Source organism: Chanodichthys erythropterus, chromosome 20 (assembly GCF_024489055.1).
Source record: "Chanodichthys erythropterus isolate Z2021 chromosome 20, ASM2448905v1, whole genome shotgun sequence".
NCBI classification, from domain to species: domain Eukaryota; kingdom Metazoa; phylum Chordata; class Actinopteri; order Cypriniformes; family Xenocyprididae; genus Chanodichthys; species Chanodichthys erythropterus.
Genome location: NC_090240.1, coordinates 13,972,375 through 13,994,201, shown reverse-complemented (window position 1 = coordinate 13,994,201; position 21,827 = coordinate 13,972,375). Strand labels below are relative to the sequence as shown.

The 21,827-nt window shown below is 37.4% G+C and overlaps 1 protein-coding gene and 1 pseudogene across 7 annotated transcripts in view; both read left to right on the top strand.

Moving 5' to 3' along the window:
• The window catches only part of sulf2b (sulfatase 2b), a 245,852-nt gene that overhangs the window by 107,018 nt on the left and 117,007 nt on the right, over positions 1–21,827 (top strand). The gene's annotated exons all lie outside the window — the stretch shown is intronic.
• On the top strand, positions 8,753–11,181 carry LOC137009687 (piggyBac transposable element-derived protein 4-like; annotated as a pseudogene).

Here is a 21,827-nt window from a genome sequence, read left to right as displayed (position 1 = left end):
CTATCAGGAGACAAGCTTCAAAGCCTCCAGGGTCCAATCTGACGAGTGTAAACAACGTTCTCATAAACATGAAAAAAGTCTCCTCCTCACAAAACCTTCCTCTTCTTCTAAGTGACAAAACTAGGCACAAAAAGCTCTGAGTCTTTTGCAGAGTCCAGACTATGATAATCATAGCGATGAGCTGGAGTGGTCATATTGGTTGAAAGGGACTAGGTATATTTAGTATGTACTAAAGTACTTCACTGCAGTATTAAGAGGCTTAGCTTGCTTCCTGTTCTGCTTGTCACTCTTGTTAACAATTATTTTTGTCTTAGTAGAGCAGTACTCTATGCTATGCTTCCCTACTTCCCTATATGTGTGTGTGTGTGTGTGTGTGTACGCGTGTGTATTAGTGTTGTCAATCAGTTTTTTTTTTTAAAGTAACTAATTAATCACACATTTTCTATAATTAATCTTTTTCTGTAAGTAATTGCACATAACATTATAATTTGTAATATATTTTTTATATAGTAAAGCATATTTTAACATTGAATCTCCAAATGAATGTAGAAACAACATAAAGACAGTATATTTTAAGTTTGTTTAATGGCATCTTTTTACTAAGTGCTTTGAATGAAGGCCAGTATCACTGATACCAATACTGATACTGATGTCTCTATTGAATTTTTAATTTTCTCAATTTCTGTAGATTAAATGAGTAATTATCTATTCAACATTATCCATACACTATATTTGAAAGCATCAATTTTTAACAATTAATAGGCTTAAAAATATTATAACTATTAATTTAAGTAAACATAAAACAATATTCACATACACATACAATCACATTCATAAACTGTAAAAAGGAACTGTTGGTTTGACTTAAAAAGTAAGTTACTTGGTTGCCTTAAAGGTGCCCTAGAATCAAAAATTTAATTTACCTCAGCATAGTTGAATAACAAGAGTTCAGTACATGGAAATGACATACAGTGAGTCTCAGTCAGGATCATGAATATATGTACGCCCCCAAATTTGCATATGCCAGCCCATGTTCAAGCATTAGACAAGGGCAGCCAGTATTAACGTCTGGATCTGTGCACAGCTGAATCATCAGACTAGGTAAGCAAGCAAGAACAATAGCGAAAAATGGCAGATGGAGCGATAATAACTGACATGATCCATGATAACATGATATTTTTTTTTAGTGATATTTGTAAATTTTCTTTCTAAATGTTTCATTAGCATGTTGCTAATGTACTGTTAAATGTGGAGCATGAGATTTAAAGGGGCCGTGCGCTGAATCGGTGCATAGTTAATGATGCCCCAAAATAGGCAGTTAAAAAAATTATTTAAAAAAATCTATGAGGTATTTTGAGCTGAAACTTCACAGACACGTTCAGGGGACACCTTAGACTTATATTACATCTTGTAAAAACTGGTTCTAGGGCAACTTTAAAATGTTTAGTTCATTAAAATTAAAAATATTATGTTATCTGGGCTAAATTAATGATCTAAGTTGATTTGACAAAACAAAAAATGTTATGATAACAAATCATGAAAATAATGTGCCTTTAATATAGTGTGTTGTATATAGTGTACATAGTAATGTAGTGTATTTGAATGAGAGCTGTCAGTTAATTTCGCCCCCACTAAGGTCTGCAAAAAAATAAATAAATAAATAAATTATTAATATTTTTGAATTATTAAGATTTTATCAATCCTTACAATATTGGAAGTGTTTATTTACTTACACCTGTGTGTCTTAATCATTGGGACAAGCATGTTACCGAAACGTGCGTTTGTCCTGTGGGTCAAACCAAAATTAACCCTAGTATATTTAATCACATAAGTTTTTTTTAACATTCATTTTACTTTTTATGGCTTTTAGTCCATGTTTAAGACTAATATCTAGATGCTGATATGCTGCTGAGAGTTAGTTCACAGACTTTGGCCCGGTTTCACAGACAGGGCTTAACCTAAGCCAGGATTAGGCCTTAGTTCAATTAGGGCATTTAAGTAATTTTATAAATGTGTCTTAGAAAAAAAATATTACTGATGTGCATCTTGAGACAAAACAGTTGCACTGACATATTTTGAGATATCTCAGAGCAAGCTTCTTTCAGTTGAAACCGTTCAAACACGCATTTTAGTCTAGGACTAACTTAAGCCTTGTCTGTGGAACCGGGGGTGAATGTTCTGGGAAAATAGAGGAGAAGTATTGATGTAGGGCTGGACAATATGACATAAAATCAAAATCTCGATTAATTGAACATTTTACCTCGATTACAGTTGATATGGGCTGCACAATTAATCGAATTTCTAATTGCGATTACGATTACGGATGCCACGATTACGATTACGGATGCCACGATTTCGTAATCGCTCAAAGGCATCAAAGGAAAAATATCCACTTACATTGTTCTGCATGTTTTGAGCATGTTACGTTGTGAGAGGCGAATCACGACTACTTCAGAATGTAAAAGGTCTAACCCAGCATAAAAGAAGCTACCAGTGAAGTAGGTGTTCGCTGATGGGAAACACCAGAACCCGCCATTTTTAAAAAGCCGTGTACACAGCCTAGTGTTGTCAAAAATATTGATATTTCGATATGTATCGATACCAGCTTCGCGTGCTTACTCTCCTCTCTGTCAGCGAGTTGAGACGCGCGCCTCCTCACATTCACAGCGCAGACACATAATAAAGCCGCCTTTGACATTCAAGTGCCAAAATAACCTCCTTTTGGCGGTTTATTAATGGTCAAATACACTCAGAAATATCAGAAACAATATCACAATGCCCATCTTGGTGAGTATGAATGTAAAACAGTTCAGGAAGGATGTGTCCGTGCGTTCGTCAGGTCTTAAAGGGACAGTAGCTGAATAAACGTGCCGCTCTCTATGTTGTTATTGTTAATCAACAGACAAAGAGAAAATCGCTTACTGCTCTTGAGTGATTAACTTCTGTAACTTTAATTGATTAATCGGTATTTAATTTTTATAATGAAGATTATCCAATGTTATTTTAGGCCTACATTTGATTAGCCTACTTTGTTTTTTATTCAGTGTCTTACCTGACTACTACAGTTAGACCTACCTGAAATAGGTATATTTCTCCTATCATAGAAAGCAGTCTATTTAATTTCTATCTTTATTCTATTGTATTTGTGCTATAGTTAGTCATTTGTTAATTTGTTCTTATTTTATTTCTGTTTACTTGTCTTTTTTAAATTCAATTTACCATTTGAAATCAAGCTTCCTTGTGCTGTGTGTAATATATTGCAACAAAATTAACCCACTGTAAAAACAAATACATTGAGTTAGCAAATATTTGTAAGATAATTGTAATGGTAACTGATCAACGTTTATTTATGAGAAAAGCTTAAAAGCTTTATCATATAAAGTGATCTCTTCGGAAGAAATTTTTGACTAATAATAAATAAAAAATAATATGAAAAATATCTATATGACAGTATATACATTGTTTTTTATCATATCGAAGTTAGAAATTCCAGTATTGTGACAACACCAGCCTATATATTTACTCCACAAACGAACTCTACAAACATGGAAAAGAGTGATAGATGGACCTCTCAACCTTACGCTGGGGAGAAAATCCAGCGTGACTTTGAACAGACCAAGCAAAACATGATTATTCATTCAAACAATGATATAAAGCTATTCAATGTAAATATCGCAATTACAGTTTCAAGGGAATAATCGACAATTATGATTTTTGTCATAATCGTGCAGCCCTACAGTTGATGATTGAATGAACGATTATTTTTATTTATTTATTTATTTATTTATTTATTTTTTGCCCTCATAGTTCACTGACAAGGTTTGTACTGTAAATATGCTTGACTATTAAAGGTGGGATATTATTTCCTAATGAAAGAGAGCTCTGACATAACTCACTTTCAGCAGTTATTTTATCTGTGGTTCGTAACATTTCTTACAGTTTTCTGCTCGTTGTAAATCAGATACAGATCAGTTAGCACGATAAATTTATTCTGAATGCATTAATGAGAGAACGATTGCAGGTGTGAATTAGTCATACCGTCTCTTTATTCATTGTGAAGCTGTGGGTTGTAGATACTTACTTCAAAATTAGAAATACATATGCTATAACTTTTGATTTTCTAAGTTACTTTAGTGATAAATCACAGGACAGCATTGATAACTGCACTCTAAACAAAAATGGTGCTATATAGCTCCAAAAATGGGTCTTTGGCTCGTAATCATAGGGGAACCTTTTTAAGTGCTATATAACACCTATTCTTGAAGCTTTTTAGCACATTTGTCAAATTAGAGGTGTCATATATTGTTTTATGAGCTAGCAGGGCCATTGTCATGACAGATACCACTATAGATGAGTCAATATGCTTCTAAATGACACTTTTACTTAAAAGATTAATGATGATTAATAATTTATCAAGTCATGACTTTAAAGATTCAAAATCCTAAATGCTTACTGAGAAACAAAATACATTACACTTTTAAAACCTTTTTTAAATTATTTCTTTCACCAGAAAAAAAACTCAGTGCTGACAATATATATCACAATATACTCTTTTTATACACATACAAAATAATGCAGCAAGCTTGAAATATATACATTTTTGAAGAAGACAATAGTCTTTACATACACACTTTACTTTTTTGTAAAATCTATAGTTTTTGTAACATTAGATTAAGAAAGAAGTTCAGCATGTCTGGTCTAATAACAGACAAATGATTGCATTTAAAGTGGTTTAAACAACTGCTTTTTTTCTGTAATTGCAATTTAAGAATCACCAGTGTGAAAAATACAGTTTACAACACTGTCATTATTAACTTTTTGTTTGAAACATTGTTTTGTCTCATTTATAAAGCAGTTGATTAAACCACTTTAATATTTTTTTTTTAAATCATCTGCGATTGCTGATAAAGAAGCAACTCTATAATAGTCAGGGGTCAAGAGGTCAACTAAAGCAACCACCAACCTCCATGATGGTGACCTCAAATGTCTAAACTAAATCTAAACTTCTCTTAATTCTCAACAAGAATTTAAGTAGACGTGTGACCAGAGGTGTAAAGTCCAGGGGTCAGAAAGTAAATGTCCTGCCATATATTTTATTCCACCCACTGAAGCAGTGTTAAAGTTAATGAGATAAATAAGTGATTAACTGAGTGATGATTGAGCATTATTGAAAACACCTGATGATAACAAGCAGAATCTCCAAAGGAGAAAATCACAATTTTTAAGCCACCATCGTGGAGATAAGGGTTTGCTTTAGTTGGGCTCTTGACCCTTGACTTTTTAATATTACATCTTGTTTGGGCTTTTAACTGAGTCGTAACAGCCAGCCAAGTAAATAAAAAAGATGATCAGGTGGTTATGTTTTTAAATAATCATTATTAGACCTAAATCACTGAACTCATTTAGAGCCCAATCTCTGAGTTAGATTTACATTATTGATTACAGCAGCACTGTGATTCTACAGCAGAAAATCAGCTTTATCAATATAATCCAAAGGGTTTCACAAAAGTTGTTCTGAATAAAACAAAAAAACTTTCTTTTAGGCACACACAGACATCAAGAATCAGCCTGTGAATCTCAACGACGGTGACAAACAAACTCTGAACATTAGAAAACAAGCTACTAAAAAGTCACATAAAAACAGAAAAATAAAATAAAATTAGTGACAATAAAGGAAATTACTAAGACAATTAAGCTCACAATTTATTCATGCAGTAATGCATGATGGGAGCCATGGATGAATTTTGATTGGTGGCACCCAGAATGCACTGCAACATGCTTTTTGATGCCCACCACTGTTGATATTCACAGACTGATTCTTGATGTCTGTGTCTCTAAATAAACAACATTTTTTTCATCTCCACGATGGTGGCTTAAAATTGTGATTTTCTCCTTTTGAGATTCTGCTTGTTATCATCAGGTGTCTTCAATAATGCTCAATCATCACTCAATTTATCACTTAATTATCTCATTAACTTTAACACTGCTTCAGTGGGTGGAATAAAATATATGGCAGGACTTTTACTTTGTGGACTTTACACCTCTGAGCACCTTAACCACCCCAAAGAACCGCTGAAGAACCATACAGGGGCTTTACAGGTTCTTTATACGGTAGTGGTGCTATATAGCACATTAACCACCCCAAAGAACTGCTGAAGAACCGCTGAAGAACCAATTTTTTTTAGAGTGCGTGCTCCTCTCTGTGCACATTATCTTCATATGATGTGCAGCTGCTGTCTGTATTGTTTGTGTGCCACAATGCATTAGTGTGGTAGGTCAATGTAATAGGTCTAATACACATCCGATGGTCTAAAATCGCTTGAATGTGCAAACACTTACAGTTGACAAAGTTTAGTGAAGACGCAAGTGAACTTCGGGGCTTAATTAGCTGGTGAAATGGATTTACTTATTGTAGAGTTAATAAAAGTAAACCATGAGCATTATAATGTTTAAAACGGATATCATAACAAATGTCAGTAGACCTGGAAGGTTTTAAAACAAGCGGTTCATTCATAAATCCTTGAGCAGTGTTACCTTCATGCTTTGGAAATATAAACCAGAAGACAGAACACAACGAGTGCAGTGCTTAAAAGGAGCGGGGCTACATAAGGTCTATAAAAAAGTAAAAAAACATGATTCATGGCAGGCTTATAACGAAAGCTTATTGGCTATTTAAAAACAACAACAACAAAAACTAAAAACTGCCCAAACTTCCTGCTTTTAAAAAAAGGAGTCATTTGCTGCTCAAGTGCAGAGAATCCAGTGATGGCAGGTGAAAAGTGATTAAGTGATTTACTGTATGCATTACTAATCTGTTTTTCTCACTTTCTCTCTTGTTACTGTATTTATCTTTCTCACCCACTTTTTCACACATACACACACATTTCAAATGACTGAGAGGAACTTAATCTCTTACCAAAGTTCCTCTCAGAGTGAAACAGTGTGAATATTAAAGTGAGAAGAACAATCTTTATTTTAAAACCAAATATATAAGCATTGCGTAGGTTTTTGACCTGATGTCTCATAAAGTAGGATGTTGGAGGAGGCCTGCGAATGGCTTTGGGATTTGGGAACACACTGAATTTGACAGAAAACATGCTGAAAATAGTTCTTCAATAACCATTTTCTGATTTTTGGTCATTATTAATTGAAATAATCAGTGCAGTAAAATAGAAATCACTTTATTTTTTTGCATCGAGACACTGTCAGTTTGAAATCACAACGCGAGCCTGCTTATGTGAACTACACGGCAACCCTTGGACAGTGTGTAATTTCAGCACAGCTAATATAGCTTGACATCTTCCCTCAAAGATCAACACAAATGTGGGCTTGTGTACATGGTTGCCTAAACCCTAATTACCATAATTATATGTATGAGGCACAGTTGCGGTTCAATTGTACAACAACCAGTGTAAATGGGTGGGAAAATATAGGCTATTTGTTTTAATTCCCTCTTTTAAGATGCTGGCGATCCTTGAACGGATGGCTGAACAAATCTTCCCCTCTAGTATTAGACCAAAGCCATTATTCAGCCATTAGTCTAAATGAGATAACCTTAGCTCTTTGTTTCTCCTCTATGCAATCCTTTGCAGAAAAATGGAGGGGTCTTTTTGACAAGGCTGTGTTTTACATCCAGTCAGATTTGTTTGAAAGGAATCTGTTCAAAATGGCAGTTTTCCCAAAAAGCAAACCATCTGTTCATTCAGATCTTAGCATAATCATCTTTTTATCTTATTCTGAAGCATAGAGGGGAGATAAAGAGAAAGAGAGAGAGTGTTTAACCAAAAAAAAAATAATCTCTCCATCAGTTTGCTCATAACCAGCCTCCCCTTCTGCCTTATTAAACATCAGACCATCTGTTAATATTGATTCTTTATTAACCCTCAATTGGACCTTGGGGTATATATGACCCCAATGGACATTTCATTAGTTAAAAAAAAGGGTTCCCTTAATCTCAGAGGATTAAAATTTTGTGACTTTTCCTGAATTGTCTAGCTATACATCCACAAAAAAACTGGGATTGATTCGGTCGTTCTGAAGGTATGCAAAAAAAATTTTTATTAATCTGGTCTTTGGGGTCAATATGACCCCAATTGAAAATGAATGGGAAATGCAAAAAATGTAATTTTTTTTTTCAATTTGTCAAAAAAAAAAACAATAAATGCAACATAAATCTGAAAATTTTCACACCGAAATGAAGGCCTGGTACTTGAGCACAAATTCAATGTGGAAAACACATGCTCACACAAACACACACAGAAATACACACACCTAAACACACACAGGTATGACTGCCACAGAGAGCATTTGTATAGAATTTGGCAAATAAAATCAGTCACAAATGCAGAAAAAAAGATATAAAGGGGTGAGACCTAATGCACGCACAAACACACATACACACACACACACACACACACACACACACACTCTCTCTCTCTCTCACACACACACACACACACACACACACACACACACACAAACACAAAAAGACACTTACACACAAAGACAAACACACACAGAGACAAACACAGAGACACGCACACATGCTATCTCTCTCTCATACACTCACACTCTCACTCACACTCTCACACACACACACTCTCTCTCTCTCACACACACACACACACACACACACACACACAAAGACAAACACAAAGACACGAACACATGCTATCTCTCTCTCATACACTCACACTCTCACTCACACTCTCACACACACTCACACACACACACACTCACACACACACACACACACACACACACACACACACACACACACACACACACACACACACACACACACACACACACACACACACACACACACACACACACACACAGACAGCCACAGAGAGCATTTGTATAGACTTTGTATAGAGAGAGGGGTATGATTGCCACAGAAAGCATTTTCAAATTAGGCAAAGGTAATCAGCCATACATGCAGAACACGTGTGTGTGCGGCCTAATGCATGCACACACATTTAGAAAGAGCTAGAGAGAGATCAAACAGAGATGAAAGACAAATAACCTTTTCCACTTCGAGAAAGTTTATGTTGAGATGTAAGGGCTGCATCTGTGTTTTGAAAACAAAAAAGTAGTTCCCACGCAAAAGGTATAAAAGAGTGCCTTTGGTGTCCTGCACATGGATCATTCTGTGCTGGCAGCATGGCAAAGAGGTACACTCTTCATGAGACCGTGGAGTTTCTGCTGGATTCCAGCGAAAATGAAAACCTAGAAGACTCTGAGCCTGAGGACTCTGAGCCAGAGGACTGCAATCCCCCTGAAGAAGAGGATGAGGATAACCAGGAATCGGAGGATGACTTTGAGGAGGCAGATGCAGACCAAACCTTAATTTCTAAAAATGGGCAAATAACCTGGTCTACCATTCCACCTCCACAGAGGCCAGGGAGATCACCAGCTGCACAAGTTATAAAGTTGACACCTGGACCAACTAGGTATGCTTGTTCTCGTGTAGAGGACATAAAGTCCAGTTTTTATTATTTTTTCCATCATGCATCCAAAGCATCTTGGTGGAGATGACTAATCTTGAAGGAAGGCGTGTTTATGGAGCTGACTGGAGGGATGTGGACTGGACAGATATGGAAGCATATATCGGTCTGATACTTCTTGCAGGAGTTTATCGCTCCAAAAATGAAAACCTGGAAAGTTTGTGGGATGCTCAAACTGGGCGTGCGATTTTTGGTGCAGTCATGCCGCTGAAAAAATGTAAAATTTTTCAAGAGTCATCCGTTTCGATGACAAGGCCACAAGACCTGCCCGACGAGAGAATGACAAGCTGGCACCAATTCGGGACCTGTGGAATTCATGGGTGGAGCGCCTTCCAATGATGTTCAACCCTGGTCCAAACATAACAGTGGACGAGTGCCTGGTGTCATTCAGAGGTCGTTGCATGTTCAAACAGTACATGCCTAATAAGCCGGCAAAATACGGTATCAAAATCTGGGCAGCATGTGATGCCAAGACAAGCTATGCTTGGAGCATGCAGATTTACACCGGCAAGCCTCGTGATGGACCACCTGAGAGAAATCAAGGCATGCGTGTGGTCCTTGATTTGACCACTGGACTCCAGGGACACACTGTTACGTGTGACAATTTCTTCACTTCCTATGCCCTTGGACAGGAGCTCCTGAAAAGGAAAATGACCATGGTCGGAACTGTTCGCAGAAACAAGCCGGAACTCCCATCAGCACTTTTGACAACGAGAGACAGAGCTGTGCATTCCTCTCTTTTTGCATTCACGGAGACGCACAGTCTTGTCTCATATTGCCCCAAAAGGCATAGAAATGTGCTGCTCATGAGCACCTGTCACAAGGATGCAAAAATCAGTGACCGGGAGGACAGGAAGCCAGAGGTCATCTTGGACTACATCCGCTGTAAAGGCGGAGTTGACAACCTTGACAAGGTATTTACAAATTTCATGATTTGATGCATTATTTTGATAGTGAGTGGTATTTCTTTTGCCAGCAGATTTACTGATATATGTGTGTGTTTGCAATATTACAGATGGTTGCAAGTTACAGCTGCAAGCGTAAGACTAATCGTTGGCCAATGGTTGTCTTCTCTACCATCCTTGATGTCTCGGCCATAAATGCCTTCGTGGTGTGGAGAGAAATCAATCCATCTTGGGAGAGAGGGAAGAGCACGCAAAGGAGGATCTTTCTCGAGCAGCTGGGCAAAGCTCTGGTGTCCCCTCTTATGGAGCGACGGCAACACCTGCCTCGTGCACCAGCATCTGCATCAATCCTAAAACGACAATGGGATTCTTCCAATGCTCCAGGGCCCTCCACTGAACCACAACCAAAGCGAACAAGGTGTCAGGTTTGTCCACGGGCTAAAGATGCAAAAACTGACAAGCAGTGCGTGATCTGCAAAAGAGCCATTTGTGCTGCTCACACAGTGTTCTTTTGCCAGAAGTGCGTGGAATGATTACTTTATCATGTGTTTTACACCATGTATTTTAGAAATTTTTGGTAGTTTGTTATTGCTTTTATGTTCAATGTTAAGAATGTGATTGTACAAAAATAATTTGTTGTCCACTTTTACTTCTGTTCATGTCTAGATATTGCTGTTGGTTATTTACACTTTTTTTTTATTTTGTTTACATTCTAAAGTTAATTATTCTATTTTTTTTACACTTGATTCATTAAAATGTTCAATAATATGCAACTAAAGTCTGAATCTGTTTTTTTCCTTTAGGTGTGACTTATGTGGCATTTATTAGTAGTTGACCACATCCAGTAAAATGAATGGCTTTCAATGGCCCTCTGCTGGTCAAAACAATTTACTGCTTAAACTGTAATCCCCTTAGGTTTTTCATTAACCAACAGATGGCAGCATTCTACTTCTAACACCTAGATGAATATCCAGAAACAATTTAAATTAAATTTTGATAATAATTTAAGTGATTTTTTCATAAAAAAATGATATTTCATGTGCTAGCTAATTGTGTTGTTGCAGATTTTTGTGGTAAATGGGTACAAAAGTCCTTCAAATCTCCCAAAACACAGTATTAATGCATAGATGAGAAGTAAACAAAAAAAATGATATATTATTTGTATTATTGAAAATGTATATTTTTTCCACAATTATGCTTTCAATTTTGGGGTCATATTGACCCCAAAGACCAGATTAATAAACAGGAAACGAGGTCCATTTGAAGGTTAAAACAATACATCCCCTACAGTTAATTGGGCGTGAATAACCTAAATAATCCAATGTGGTGGGTTTTTGTGGTTTAATTCATAAAATTGCATGGCACACTGCACTCACATACGATAATCCCCATTGGATCTCTGCGGCCGTTATATAAATTTCATAATCTCTTTCATAGTTTATGAAAGCCAGCAGGAGGTCGGACGGATGCCCTATGGGCTGTTCTGAAACACAGGTTATGAAAATCCGAAAGCCAGGAGGTTTTACAAAGAAGAGAAAACAGACATCTGCAAATGAATTCAGTGCACATAGTGCTTTGGAGTTGTGTCGAGAGTTGCGTTGGTCCAGTTCCAATTTATTCTGCAATCTCCTACCCCAAAGTCTCCACATTCCTTTTCAATTTAAAAAGCATTTCATAATGATATGGTAATGGGTTTGTTATTGTTGTGCATTTAGAGCATATCTGAATCGTCGTCGAGTGTTTGTCCTTCAAGGTGGTGGCGAGGTAAAGAAACTGAGGAGGAAGCAAGAGAAAAACAAGGGAAGTGATAGGAAGTTGCTAGAATGACAGGAAGAACTTGGACCGTGTGGCACACCCTGGTAAAGACATCCATCCAAAGATTTAACGCTGTGCTGTTGTTATTCCTGTCTTTGTTTTGTTTTACATAATGTATCAAAAGTCATGTTTGGATCTGTAGGAGAAGTGACCTTCCCTCAAAACCACAGGGACATGGAAACAATAGCCCTTTTTTATATCATGGACATTCTTGTTTAGTGGGGAACAAAACTACGTTTTAAGTGAGGAACAATCCATTTCATGACCCCTTTAAATAGCTAATTAAATTTACTTTATTACACATTTGAGAATCTGAATATCGGATATTTCATGATATAGTTAGCAATTATTGAATATTTTGAATAAAAAGGAAAAATGAAATTAAACATCAGTCATAGGATTCCTGTTAAAAATGACTGGATTTTGCAAGAGAAAATTCACCAAGATATGGAAAATGTGACCACACCTTTAATATCCCATAATTGCAACTTTATACCTTTCAGTTATGACTTTAAATATCACAGTGTGACTTATATCTCACTATTGAGGCTTTGAATCCTGTAATATGATAATATATTACACAATATAACTTTTTTGAAGACAGATATTTACAGAAGATTCACAAATGCATACATGAAATGCTCTTTTTTACTAAATTTCTCTTTTCAAATTGTCACTTTTTATACGTGGTCTGTTTATATCTCTGATGTTTTTGTCTATCTTTACCTCTTGACAGAAATAGCCTGATTCCACCATTTCAATCAATCGATCCTCCGCCATCCCTGCTGATAAAATATATACAGAGAGCGAGAGTCATTGATTTTGTCACCTAACTCATTCTCAATGATTTGTCAGTGGGAGACACTAAGCTTTGTCAATAAAAGGCCTCACACTGTTCCAGAAATGCCACCGTGGCGACATTCTAGATGATTACCATGAATCTGTCCCTGCAGAAATGCATTATGGATCAGCCACGTGAGGCTTAATCCATCTCATGTCTCTCCAGTGTTTGGCAGTTAGTTTAACTACATTTCTCAGTAGTGAGGTGGTTGTGTTGCTGTTCTTGTAACTATGTACCCTTTCAATTAAGCAAGATTTCTGAATCAGTAAAAGGGTAATCTTATCAAACACAACATTATATTTTCTCTGACAATATCTCATAATAAGTGTCAATGAATTCTTGAGTTTAGTTGTTTTCAACGAGTCAGTCACTGGTTATCTTGGGGCCAATGTAGGTATGATATGGGCCCTACATGGGTTTGTTTATGGGTTTCATGTTGGCTCTATCTGGAAATAGCCCCAGTATGGGCCCTATATAAGTTTGTCTATTGGTTCCATGTCAGCCCTATCTGAATTAGCCCCAGTATGGACCCTAAATGGGTTTGTCTATGGATTACATGTTGGCTCTGTCTGAAATAGCCCCATGGGCCCTATGTTCATGGGTTTGTCAATGTGTCCCATGATGGCCCTATCTGAATTAGCCCCATTATGGGCCCTATATTGGTTTGTCTATTGGTTCCATGTCAGGCCTGTCTGAAATAGCCCCAGTATTGGCCCTATATTGGTTTGTCTATTGGTTCCATGTCAGCCCTATCTGAAATAGCCCCAGTATTGGCCCTATATTGGTTTGTCTATTGGTTCCATGTCAGCCCTATCTGAAATAGCCCCAGTATTGGCCCTATATTGTTTTGTCTATTGGTTCCATGTCAGCCCTATCTGAAATAGCCCCAGTATGGGCCCTAAATTGGTTTGTCTATTGGTTCCATGTCAGCCCTATCTGAATTAGCCCCAGTATGGACCCTAAATGGGTTTGTCTATGGATTACATGTTGGCTCTGTCTGAAATAGCCCCATGGGCCCTATGTTCATGGGTTTGTCAATGTGTCCCATGATGGCCCTATCTGAATTAGCCCCATTATGGGCCCTATATTGGTTTGTCTATTGGTTCCATGTCAGGCCTGTCTGAAATAGCCCCAGTATTGGCCCTATATTGGTTTGTCTATTGGTTCCATGTCAGCCCTATCTGAAATAGCCCCAGTATGGGCCCTAAATTGGTTTGTCTATTGGTTCCATGTCAGCCCTATCTGAATTAGCCCCATTGTGGGCCCTACATTGGTTTGTCTATTGGTTCCATGTCAGCCCTATCTGAATTAGCCCCAGTATGGACCCTAAATGGGTTTGTCTATGGATTACATGTTGGCTCTGTCTGAAATAGCCCCATGGGCCCTATGTTCATGGGTTTGTCAATGTGTCCCATGATGGCCCTATCTTAATTAGCCCCATTATGGGCCCTATATTGGTTTGTCTATTGGTTCCATGTCAGGCCTGTCTGAAATAGCCCCAGTATTGGCCCTATATTGGTTTGTCTATTGGTTCCATGTCAGCCCTATCTGAAATAGCCCCAGTATTGGCCCTATATTGGTTTGTCTATTGGTTCCATGTCAGCCCTATCTGAAATAGCCCCAGTATTGGCCCTATATTGGTTTGTCTATTGGTTCCATGTCAGCCCTATCTGAAATAGCCCCAGTATTGGCCCTATATTGTTTTGTCTATTGGTTCCATGTCAGCCCTATCTGAAATAGCCCCAGTATGGGCCCTAAATTGGTTTGTCTATTGGTTCCATGTCAGCCCTATCTGAATTAGCCCCAGTATGGACCCTAAATGGGTTTGTCTATGGATTACATGTTGGCTCTGTCTGAAATAGCCCCATGGGCCCTATGTTCATGGGTTTGTCAATGTGTCCCATGATGGCCCTATCTGAATTAGCCCCATTATGGGCCCTATATTGGTTTGTCTATTGGTTCCATGTCAGGCCTGTCTGAAATAGCCCCAGTATTGGCCCTATATTGGTTTGTCTATTGGTTCCATGTCAGCCCTATCTGAAATAGCCCCAGTATGGGCCCTAAATTGGTTTGTCTATTGGTTCCATGTCAGCCCTATCTGAATTAGCCCCATTGTGGGCCCTACATTGGTTTGTCTATTGGTTCCATGTCAGCCCTATCTGAATTAGCCCCAGTATGGACCCTAAATGGGTTTGTCTATGGATTACATGTTGGCTCTGTCTGAAATAGCCCCATGGGCCCTATGTTCATGGGTTTGTCAATGTGTCCCATGATGGCCCTATCTTAATTAGCCCCATTATGGGCCCTATATTGGTTTGTCTATTGGTTCCATGTCAGGCCTGTCTGAAATAGCCCCAGTATTGGCCCTATATTGGTTTGTCTATTGGTTCCATGTCAGCCCTATCTGAAATAGCCCCAGTATTGGCCCTATATTGGTTTGTCTATTGGTTCCATGTCAGCCCTATCTGAAATAGCCCCAGTATTGGCCCTATATTGTTTTGTCTATTGGTTCCATGTCAGCCCTATCTGAAATAGCCCCAGTATGGGCCCTAAATTGGTTTGTCTATTGGTTCCATGTCAGCCCTATCTGAATTAGCCCCAGTATGGGCCCTAAATGGGTTTGTCTATGGGTTAAATGTCGGCTCTATCTAAAATAGCCCCAGTATGGGCCCTACATTGGTTTGTCTATTGGTTCCATGTCAGCCCTATCTGAATTAGCCCCAGTACGGGCCCTAAATTGGTTTGTCTATTGGTTCCATGTCAGCCCTATCTGAATTAGCCCCAGTACGGGCCCTAAATTGGTTTGTCTATTGGTCCCATGTCAGCCCTATCTGAATTAGCCGCAGTATGGACCCTAAATGGGTTTGTCTATGGATTACATGTTGGCTCTGTCTGAAATAGCCCCATGGGCCCTATGTTCATGGGTTTGTCAATGTGTCCCATGATGGCCCTATCTGAATTAGCCCCATTATGGGCCCTATATTGGGGATTATGGGCCCTAAATGGGTTTGTCTATGGGTTAAATGTCGGCTCTATCTAAAATAGCCCCAGTATGGGCCCTACATTGGTTTGTCTATTGGTTCCATGTCAGCCCTATCTGAATTAGCCCCAGTATGGGCCCTAAATTGGTTTGTCTATTGGTTCCATGTCAGCCCTATCTGAATTAGCCCCAGTACGGGCCCTAAATTGGTTTGTCTATTGGTTCCATGTCAGCCCTATCTGAATTAGCCCCAGTACGGGCCCTAAATTGGTTTGTCTATTGGTTCCATGTCAGCCCTATCTGAATTAGTCCCAGTATGGGCCCTACATTGGTTTGTCTATTGGTTCCATGTCAGCCCTATCTGAATTAGCCCCAGTACGGGCCCTGAATTGGTGTCTATGGGTTAAATGTTGGCTCTATCTGAAATAGCCCCAGTAATGGGGACATCCATTAGTAGTGATGGGGACATCCATCCATCCATCCATCCATCCATCCATCCATCCACCCACTCATCAGCCCTATCTGAGCTGAACATTGTTTCTTTTCTCTGATGCTGCAGGTGAATTCAGTGTCCCAGTTACTGTAACAACAGTCATCTTAATACAGTTTAATATCCCTACACTGTAAAAAATAAAATAAATAAATAAATAAATAAATAAAATAAGGCAACTTATCATATTCAACTTTTTAAGTTAACTCAACTAATTCATTCCAGTTTAAATAAAATTAAATACTTTTGTTAATCTAATAAGTACCATGTAATCTTTTGAACTTAAAACTTCATCAAGACAACAAAAAAAAACAAAAAACACTTTGAGCCAATTTGAAAAAATAAGGCAACCTATCGCTTAACTTTTTAAGTTAACTCAACTCATTTGCTCCAGTTAAAGTTAACTTAAAAACATTTGTTCATCTAATGAGGTAGTCATTTGAATTTAAAACTTCTTGTCAAGACAGCCAAAAAATGTTTAGCAATACAAGCAGCTACAATCCTTGTTTTTTTTTTTTTTTTTATCTCCATTTTTAATTTTCAAAGTCAACTACACGACATGAACATCATTTGCCTCTTAAAACTAACCACGTACAGACATCTGACATAGTATAGCAAGGGGTGATGGCAGGGCCTGAGGACATATGGCAAGTCCTAGACCCTGTGTGTGTTTGTCTTTTTGTGTCTCGTCTTGTGTGTGCGCAGGGCCAATTAGGTTTGGAATATTTGTTTAAAAAATTCTGCTTAGACTGTTCTGTTCTTACAGCTTCATATTGACTCAAAGCCCAGGGTGATAGCTAGAGAAATAAAGAGTGAGAAAACCAAGACAGGGGAACTTAGAGAGGGCTGCATGAGCAGAATATGCACTCTGTTGTCAAGGTACTAAATATAAGCCTTTCAAGTGTCTGTGAGTATGTGGGTGTTCATGAGTGTATATGCTTGCAGGCAGAAATCTCCCACAAACCCCCTCTTTCACTCTCCTGCTGATAACATAATTGTTTAATAGTTTTAAGTAGCGATAAAGAGTCTCGACTGCAGGCTAATGAAGTAGCAAGGAACTTCAGTTAAGTGCATGTAATCTTTATGCCTGTTTGCTGGAAACGCTAACCTCGTCAGAGGAGAGATTGAACAGATAGGTGTGGGCTACTGTAATTGGTTGATGATAGGCTGGATTTAGCAACAATGTATGTGAGAGATTTTTTAAAATACAAGGTTACCGTGTCCTTAAACCAATTAACATGCTGTAAAGTGTGAACTTTTAAGTTTGCTTGATTGGTGCTGAAAATGATTGCTTTATAATGTAGCAAGAACTTTGAAATAACTTGCGATTTGCCCAATAATGGTGCTGTGTGTTTGTAATGTGTTTTTCAATAAGTATGACCACTGATTTTATTGAGAAAAGTTGTGTGGTGTGATGGATCAGAATATACATTTGGTCTCAAATGGTATGGTTGTTATTTTTTGTATTGGATAATTGCAGAATTATATGGTTTAACATGCTATTAGTATTTCATAACAATGTTGTTCTCTATTCGGCTGCTTTTACTTAGCTAGAGATTCTTCTTTAATGTGTAGTGCTATAAATACAGCTCCAGTAACATACAGCAGACATGCAAACAAACTTCCCATTAGTGAGCTGAGCTGTTGGAGGTTGGCTTTGCCTAATATTCATCCACATTTCTTCCCTTTATCCTCTTTTTCCTTTTTCCTTTCCTTCCTTTCCTTTTTCTTTCTTTCGTTCTTCCTCTTAACAGCGAATATTGACAGACAGATGGATGAAGCGCTGAAAGAATTTACGGGTGAGCAAATAGATGTGTGGAGGAAACGGCACGTGTGCACATGTGCAGCCTAGAGCGTTGTGTTTTGATGTATGTTCTCACTTATGTCTTTTTCACAAAATGAGAGAAAAAGACAAAGATTCGGAAAAATATTTGGAGGAAAACATCTCAAGTTAAGTTTTTGCTTACAATATATCTTAAGTGGATAGATAGACAAACAGACAGATATTTTACACTTATTTTATCCTGCTTTTCAAACCTGTGCTCTCACAGAAGCACATATGGAATCGAGGGGGAAAAGCATGGAAAATTATTCTGATGGGCTGCTAAAAACCGAGACCTTTAAATTGCCATTTGAAGTGCTCTCTTGCCATCCAGGAGAGAATGATTCTGAAATCTAAGTGTTGAACTGACCCAAAGCATAACGGCACGGCGGAGAATGAGCTGTAATTATGGTTGGGCAATTTGCCGTGGTTAATGTGGGCCTCGGGCACAGGGGGTGAGAGAGAGAGAGAGAGAGGGATGATGGGTAACAGGATGTGATCATAGCTTTGTGTCATGCAGAGGTCATAGAGGAGGCAATGGCTGAATTGCACATGGAGAGAGAGAGAGAGATTTTCTATGTGTGCACCTGTTAACATTATTAAGCTCTTGTGTAACACCTCTGTATCTGTCCTGGTTCTTGCGCTGTTAATCTATCAGGTCAGATATGTGAGAGTTCAGATCTAGCTCAACAGGTTGCTTGAACAACAACAAAAAGAGGATCAGAACCACTACTTATATCCACCAAAATGTGAATTATGGGTATTAAATATAAACCCTTTCACCTCTTAATCTCGTGAATCGCACAGATTGCACAGCTCTTGTTTTATACAGAGAGATAAAGCAAATCTTATTCCAGTTAAAAGAGGACTTAGTCTAAGCGCTACTGTCTCTCTTCATTCTTTCAATATAACATGCTAGATTTCCATGAACTGAGTGTAATCTCATGTAAAACACACATCACTGTGCTTACAGGATTGTAGCAAATCATTAACATGAACATGCATGCTTATATCACTGCAACATGAGTCACATTGTTTGCTTGTTCTGAGACAGTAGGAAGGCTTTGGGCACTTTGTGGGATAAAGGGAGAGTTTAGAAAAAATAGTTTGTACATGTTACTTTTAAGTCAAGACACTCCAGGTCAGTAGGGTAAAAAAAAAAAAAAAAAAAAATCTAATAGATATCACCATACTTCCCCTGTTGATTGATTACATTAAGAATTGAAAACATTGTATTACAAGTTTTCTGAAATTTTATGTTTAACTATGCAAATGAGGCATTATCTTATTAAATGTGCACTAATTTATATACATTTCTAGAAAAAAGTCTGAACATTGGATAAAGCCAGTTTCGAAAATATTGTTTCATTTTTTTTTTTTTTTTTACATATTAGAGTCCAAGGTTTTTACAGAGGGGATTCTCTTTGTATCACTCCATAAATCAGAAAATACAGCCAACAGCCAGAAAGAAGGGGGGGGGGAATAAAAATGTTTGTATAAAACCAGGCAAATGATATATGAACAAACCCCTCTGGAAAAAATATTCAGAATATAGATAGGAATAAAACTGTAAAGTTTGGTGTATGTAAGTTCTGCTGAAGTGGAGTCGGACTCAGCGCAGGAGAAAAAACTTATTTTGAGAAAACGGCCTTTACTGTATTTGAAATCTACAGGTGCAAATAGATGAAGTGCTATGAAAGATACTCTTAAGAGTGTATTTTGGATGTTTGCAATATGCAGCAATAAATGTTTGTAATCTTTAAATATAGTAGCATGCTATTATTTCAATTTCATGTAATAATGACCTTGTTGGATTTTGGCAATCAAATACACTACCGTTTAAAAGTTTGGGAATAGTAAGTTACCAAATTTTTAGTTTACAAAATTAATATTTTTATTAATCAAATATGCATTAAATTGATCAAAAATTGACAGTAGAGATTTATGATGTTTTCTATTTCAAACAAATGCTGTTTTTTTTTTTTTTTTTTACTTTCTGTTCATCAAAGTATCCTGAAAAAATATTGTCAAGGTTTCACAAAACATATTAGGCACCAAAATTGTTTTCAACATTGATAATAATAAGAAATATTTCTTGAGCAGCAAATCAGAATGTTAGAATGTTTTCTGAAGGATCATCTGAAAATTCAGCTTTGCCGTCACAGGAATAAATTACATTTTACAGTTTTTTACAGACGCTAGGACACATTTCTCAATACTTAGGTCACTTTTGCAAAACTCTTCACACAGTGAGCACAACAGAAGTCTATGTGGGCTAAACTGAGGATCAATTATCATTGCTTTGGCACAAAATGCATTCAGTGACTACATCTCTCAAATTTCATGAATTCTTTTCTCACTCAGACACAACAACTGCCAAAACTCTTTGTACAGGCCAGTTTGCACATGTTTACATACTGTTTTCAAAACTGTTAAACTTATGTTCAAAACAATAGCATAATACAAAACTGAATAAGACAGCAATTTGCTTCATATCTACAGTAATATTGTAATGAAATATATGCTGAATCTAAAAAAACAAATACTATCGAAGCAATTAGATGAAACTGAACACCTACACAAGCATCATCCATTCAAAGAGGAAAACTATGGAATATTTTTGTACTATTATGTAAACAAGGTTCATGTAACAAATTGCAGTGAATTGTAAACAATAGACAGTGTTATTCTTGTTTTGTTAAGAAATTTTACTAAAGAAAATGTATAATGATACCTGATGTTAGTGTTTTTAGGTCAGTATTTTATGACTGACAAAGTGTGTTTGCTTTGCTAGTGTTCTGGAAGAATGAGTTGATTTGAGACATGAATGAAGTGTTTTGGTAGATTAAGTGCATTTTGAATGTGAAATTAACTGCTGTGCCAAGATGAAAGTTGGTTTGGAGAACTGTGTGAAGAGTTTTGAAAAAGTGGCCTAAGTATTGAGAAATGTGTCCCAACGATTGTAAAAAACTGTAAAATAGAAAACAGTTATTTTGAATTGTAATAATAGTTCACAATATTACTATTTTTACTGTATTTTTTGTCCAGTAATGCCTTGGTGAGCATGAGAGACTTCTTCTTTCAAAAAACGGCAACCCTCTGAAAGTTAAGCACATTGATTTATGAGGCAGTATCCCACATGAGTGTGCTCAGCTGTTTTGCTGTGCATTTTGGCTAATATACTGAAATATGTCATGTGCATATTTCCATGTAAATGTTTGCGAAGTGCACACTGCTAAAGTAGAACAGAGAGCACTGATATAAGAAAGAAAGGGGAGGAATCTTTCATCTATCAGGCCACACTTCTCCCTCTCTCCCTCTCTCTCTTTCCTTCCAGACTGTGATATAATTACACAATCTGTCCTGCCAAAATGGGGCATTATTTTCCAGGATAAAGCTACCTGATCCTGTAGGGAAAGGTGTGTGTGTGTGTGTGTGTGTGTGTGTGTGTGTGTGTGTGTGTGT